Source organism: Solanum stenotomum, chromosome 1, assembly GCF_019186545.1.
Source record: "Solanum stenotomum isolate F172 chromosome 1, ASM1918654v1, whole genome shotgun sequence".
NCBI classification, from domain to species: domain Eukaryota; kingdom Viridiplantae; phylum Streptophyta; class Magnoliopsida; order Solanales; family Solanaceae; genus Solanum; species Solanum stenotomum.
Window position 1 is genome coordinate 64,458,362 of NC_064282.1, and position 6,906 is coordinate 64,465,267.

At 35.2% G+C, this 6,906-nt stretch overlaps 1 pseudogene; it reads right to left on the minus strand.

The window, feature by feature from the left end:
• Positions 1-363: 363 nt before the first annotated feature.
• Positions 364-5,768, minus strand: LOC125855278 (serine/threonine-protein kinase RUNKEL-like; annotated as a pseudogene).
• Positions 5,769-6,906: the final 1,138 nt, after the last annotated feature.

Here is a 6,906-nt window from a genome sequence, read left to right on the forward strand (position 1 = left end):
CTTTAGGTGAGTTGGATATGAAACAGTCCAACACACTATCTCCTCGTCTTTCTGTTAGATTTAGAGTAAGAGGCAGGGTCTAGGTTATTTTGCCTATGCTTTTTATCGGTAGTTCAGTTTTCCCCTATCCTTAGTGTCAAGGAAGATTGCCTATGCTTCCATATCTTTATGCATTGCTCATTCTTAAGGTTTGCTATTAGATGTGGTATTCAAAAATAAACAAGGCATCATACATTATTTACGTTCAATACGCTATACATAACTAAAGATTTTCAGATATAGATTTGTCAATGAACTAATTTCTTGAACTCCACTTAACTTTATCAACAACAACAAAAAGAATTCTTAAACTTCATGGTCAACTATGTTTCAATTAGAAAATGTAATGAGGGTAATCATCAGATTACCTGGAAAGGAAACTCCACCAGTTTAAGAAGATTTACCAACTGTTGCAGAACCTGATGACTAGCAATCCTTCTTTTCAGTGAAGCGCACCCAAGAAGATGGAGAACAGCAGGAAATAAATGCAATTCTTAGAAGAATTTCAACTTGTGACGCTACTTATCTCCCCACGACATTTACCACCTTTTAGTTGTTGAATGTCCCCATATATACACTCAAGTAAACTTGGTACAGTTGATGTGACAACCATCCCAAGTTCATCTAAACACTTCTTCACAATGTCATTCTTCTCAACCAACCTATCAACGGTCAAGAGCAATTTAGCATTGCAAAAAAATAATAGAAGCCACCTCTTCCCATTCATACAAAGTAGAGCCACAAATATGAGTGCCTTTCCCTTCAAAACTTCACTTCCCTGCTCAATTAGAGTCAATAGATACATAACAAGATTCTTGTCTTCAACCAAGGCAAGAAGGTACCTTCCAACACTTGGAAGTGTATGACTTTCAAGGAGGGTAATGTTCAGAATATTTAAGCAGATTTGTTGCTCTTGTGGATTACGCTTAACCAGGCCTGAAACCATATCCTTGAATGAAAGTTTTTCCATGACTCGTTGAATATTAGAAGGGCAAAAACGAACAAGACAAGCCAAGCAAGACCCTGCTGTCAGCCTCATGATCTCCTGCTTTCCAGAAGCCCTAAATATGTAGCATAGGTTAGTAATGACATCTTGGCTGATGAAACAAGCTGACCAGTACCCTCCTTGACTGGAGATATTTTCAATTGTCCTCAGAGCATAAAGTTGAGTTATGTCATCCTCTTCGTTTCGTAAAAGTGATGAAACCAATGAAATTATTAGACTTGTAACCTACAACATTAATATTTTCAGAAAGGAATGTTAAGACAGAATGTGAGGCTTCGCAATATGTAAAGATAGTACATATGCATGTATGATTTTATCTTAGTTTTTCCACAACCCCAAGAGAAATATCTTTAACACAGTTGTTTATTTTACTTCTATATAGTGTTGCATTACAGGGGAATTTCAAGCTTATAAGTTCATCCAGTTTACTAATTAAAAGATAAATGGTTTCTAACCCATTAATAAGTATACCATTTATATCCTAGTGACAAGTTGCATTATTTCTCATAAGAGTTGCATTGGTGCTAGAACTGTGTTTCTGACAGTGTCTATGCTTTTAAGTGATTGATCATAGAACACTTAATAGTTACAACTTAATTGACATATAGCTTCGTAATTTATTGTGTAGAGGATTTTTAACAAATATAACACTCCATCCATTTCAATTTGTTTTTTCTACTTTTCTTTTTTGTCTATTTCAAAAACAAGTCTTCTGTTTTTTGCAACTCTTAAATTTCATCTTTCTACATGACATGTAAGACCACGAGATTTAAGAACAGTTGGTACATTCTACATATCTTTAGTTTAGATTCACATTATTCAAAAGTCTTCTTTACTTTCTTAAACTCCATGCCAAGTCAAAACAAGACAAGAATTAATATGGAGGGAGTAAGAAACTTGACAAGCTGCACCAATAAGAAGTTACAACAACAAAGATACCTGCCAACAGGATGAGGGTCGGCCAACCTTAGATTGAGATTCCATTGGTTTATTATCCCGGACATGCTCATTTTGGGTAGATATATAATATAGTAATTCGCCCAAAGCAGCAATGGAAAACCTTCTCACTTTCTCTTGCATGTCTCTCAAACCATCAGTTGGTGCACCTAATTTTCCAAAATTTGCCTGCTCATTCCCAAAAAAAGTAGAGTGACGAATCAACAAGCCAATAAAGTTAAGCAAGTTGAGCATGCAACAGACAAACCTTGGAGTGACGAAGCATTTTGAGTCTAACCAACACAATAGAGTCATTGGTCAACAAGTTGGCTGCATCAGCATTGCTGCTCAAAAAGCTCAAGGTATCTGATCACATTTTGCTTCTTCCCTGAGGGAGTATTCCCACTAATACTGACAATTCTACTATTCTTATTGCTCCTTTGACATTTTGACAAAATCAGACAGTTGAGGTGGTGCATCAAATGAAAGTGAAGGAATTGCATCTGAACCTTTATTTGATTTTCTGCGAGGCATTACAAGTCTGACTGAGAAATTAGATGGATGCCAAAATAATATCTGAAAGGTTCATAGACGATTTTGAGATATCAGAGAAATCATATATTTATAAGGACTAGAAGAGGAAAAGGAAGCATGATTGAACTTCAACGTCATATAATTGGTCAAAAGCACTTCCAAATAGTTATGCCACCAATTTAACTTTTCCTTTGTTCATTGTAGGGAAAAAAGGAGGGAAGAGAGAGGTGAACTACCTAGGAGGAAGGTGTCTTTTATATATCACTTAATTTTCTTGCTAATCCAAAATCACACAACTGCCAGGAAACAAATAGAACTTTAACATCATATAACTGGTAAAAAGCACTCATCATGATGTGGAAAAGTCACAACATAAAGATCACCATACTTTCGTGACTCCATTTTCATCCAACATGATGTTTGATAGCTTTAAGTCACAGTAAATTATTCCCTTTGAATGCAAGGATCTGGTATATTAGACAAAATACCAAAAAAGAAATTCATGCCGAAAACAACAAGTGTTACAAAAGAGCAATGAAGGCTAAAGTTACTAACTTACGAAAGAGCTCTAACAAGGCCACAAACACGTTCATGTATTAAATATTCAGGAAGCTTACCATCCTTCAACTAGAGATTAAATGATGTTAAAAATCTCCTAGGTGTGGTTTAAACTAAAATACAGGTAAGATGATGCAGATGCAAGTTCTTAAATTACCAACTACAGTAAATTGTGGTTCATTTTGACTACTCTTTAAATACAAATAAAAAAAGAAACCTATTTCTTTCGCATCATTTTGTTGGCACAAGAAACAAGTTACCATTATTTGTGAGACTATAAACAACTCTATTAAAGTGTTCAATCGCGCATGCACTGATGTCCATAGTGCTTGTTTGGGAAATCCCAATTTAGGCATGCAACAAATTTACCATGAAACCTCAATATCCTACGCCTCTACTAAAAAAAAGACCAAGAAGAATTAGGGTGTTGTCACAAATATTGGATGTTCATGTCTAATGTCAGCATAAGGAATCCTATATGCCAACACAGTAGTTATACCACTGGAACAATGAAATGTATTTAGAAAATAGCAGACCTGCCAGTGCTTACCTGCTGCAACAAGGTCATGAGATTTCTTCCAACAAAATATATGTGCAGATGTTTCATACCTATGGATCGGTTGAATTAGAAAATATGTTAGAGAAATCTTCTTATTAAACATCAAAAGGACTTTTACCAAAGAAACAGAATTGAAGAAAAAGAAAGGGGTTACATGCAAGACATGAAAAAGATAAATCTCACCAGGAGTAGAACTTCAATACATTTGCATGATCTATAGAATGAAGAATTCTGACCTGCAACAAATGTAGCCAATAGAAGAATAAGTACATGAATAGAGGACACTGAAGGAACTAAATTTTAAGAAAAGAGGTTGGGGTTCTTGATCATTTGTTCACGAGACTTCAAATTTATGCCACGGAATAGAAAGACTGTGTTATGACTCATATAATTTCCAATAATCTCATAACTACAATAGTCACAAGCATCAACGATCCTTAACATCTAGATATATGATGAGACAAGTTGTTTTCTAAGACGACGCTTACTAAGAGCATATACATTCTGAAGTAGTTCAGCTGCTTTTGAAGATTTTCAAGAACAACAGATAATATTAAAACAATTGAGTAAGCTGATCCATTAGCACTGTAGATTAGCGGCACCAATAGAATTTTACCGCAAGTCAATGAATATAACTTACACAACAATGTGTTGTAAGCAGACAGTTTCTAAAGTCCATACTGAGGAGGGTTCAAGGATAATTACCCTATAACATAACACTTTTCTTTTATATCTTTTCCTCTAAAAAAGTAGACTACAATTAAAATTCAAAAAAGTATCATAATGTTCACAAATTTCTAACAGAGCTACTGGGTAGCTAATAAATTATGCAGCTTGGTTCCCAATTAAATCGTAAATTCTCATCTTTTCAATAGAGTGGCCTAGCAATCAAATAGATCAAGTAACAACTTGGGAACTAAGGTTCAAATTTCACAATAGACGACACCAGGTGATATCTTCTCATCTACATAAACCTTGATGTGCATAGTTAAACAGGCAGTACTATGTACTACAATACGCGGTCGCCCAGATACCAATGTTATCAAGAGGATAAATCAGGCACTTTCACAATTTTATCATCAGAGGTGCAAGTAAATACAATTAAGGGTCTATCGAAAACAGTCTAATCACTCTACCTCCCAAGGTAAGGATAAGGTTGGTTTACACTATACCCTCCTCAAACCCCACTTTATGACATTTTGTTGTGTACGTTATTGTTGTTGTAGGTGAAATCAAATTCAAGCATGAAGCTCTAGTTCCCTCCACCATATGTTTTTTTCAAAATGAGAACCTTGTCAACAAAACGTGAAATAGAAATAATAGAATGAACATGCAATAGACTTGGTGGAAACAACCTTTAGTAATTTCAGATTCATCGTTTTCCTCTTTTTCTTTTCCAGTCACGGTGATGCTCTCCAAGCTCTCCACTTTCTGTTGATGACTTTGAGCATTTTTGGCAGTAAGTTCTTGTTCCTTCCTCTCAATGTCGAATTTATTCAACTTTTCTTCAAACTCCTCTCTTTTTGCCTCAAGTTCACTTGGTTTCTTCAAATATCCTAAATCAACTCTCTATTTCATTTTCATGCAAATATGAAAAAAACCACGTTAAAAGCACCAATTTTAAACTAAAGCAAGCCACAATAACTATGAAAAGAGGCTCAAATGAGTGGAAATTCACCACTCATCAACACCCCCAACTTAGAAACTTTGTTTGTCCTCAAGTAAAGAAAATCAAAAACACAAAAGGCTCTTATTTCAAGACACACCACAAATCAATTTCCCTTTCTCAATTAAGCACAAAGGTAATGGCTTCGGTTGGTACTAACAAATATTCCACATGCAAACTTTTCACAAAAGAAATCCTCACATTCTCATGAAACATTTTCAAAAACCAAGAATCATTTAAGTGACAACAACTCAAACTCAAAAAATGACTCAACTCATTAATTCTTTCATATGCTCACTTGACTCAATTAGGAATTTTCAAAATCACCACTTTTTCAACTTACATGCCCTCAAAAGAATGTCCCAAAACCACACACACACATGTAAACAAGACAAGGGACAAAGATGCAACACTCACACTCACAAAGAATCATCTCATGCACACATATGTCACACCATAGGCTTACCCATATTTTCAATCAACATTGACTCAACTCCATTTGGTTAGAAATCTCAAAGGACTTTGTCAAGCTCTTAATGTAGGCTTAGGGAAGGTAAGGATATTATTTAGCTATAAGTGACTACACCTTCCTTGATCACTACATAACAACTCCACATTTCCAACTTTCTCCACTTTTCAAACCCATGCACATTTCACACTATTTTTCATTTTTTCTTTTCTTATTTCTACTCTAGATGCCCCCACATGCAACCATTTTCAACTTTTGGAGGATTCAAGTCTCATTTATTCATTTTCTTTCTTTCTTTTTTCAAAGCTTATTCTTTCTTTAAGACTTTCCATCCATCCTTCACTTTCTCTCTTCTTTTTTTATTCTTTTTTTCTTTTACATCAAGCCCTCGTGTGGTAAGCATCCCTTCCATGAATTTCCCATAACAACCCCAACTTAGGCTTTTAGCCTCAACTTTCACAACCTCAAGTTCAAGGAGGGAATTTTCTTTGTTTCTTTTTCAAAGCTTATCTCTCTTTAAGACTTTTCGTCCATCCTTCAATTTTTCTCTTCTTTTTTTTTCTTTCTTTTTTTACATTAAGCCCTCATGTGGTAAGCATCCCTTCAATGAATTTCCCATAACAACCCCAACTTAGGCTTTTAGCCTCATCTTTCACAACCTCAAGTTCAAGGAGAGAAGGGTTCAAAAGAGGGTTACTTTTCAGAAATGATAAAGCTTGTAATGTGCTTGCCAATAAAAAGGATTAGGCTCAAAGGGGACAACTAAGGATATATTTAGCGCAAAGGTGGGATTTTTAAGCCAAGTGGACTTCAAGAACATCAAAGAAAGCCTAAGATCATTTCTCCAACCAAACTCAATCAAGACCAACATTTCAAGACCAACCGGGCAAGTTCTAGGTGACAAAAGCAAACACAAGGAATTATTTAACAACTCACCACACATGGCCTGCAAATAAATCAAGATGGTTCAAAATCTTACTTGCTTTTCAAAATGCAAGTAGCATTGAACATTTTAACCGCTAACGAATCAAAAGTCACAAAAAGAGTTGTAAGATTTGTCACAAAATCATTCATAACATGCTCAACCTTTTAAAAACAGAGAGGTATGCTCAACATTATTCACATGTATGACTATGTTC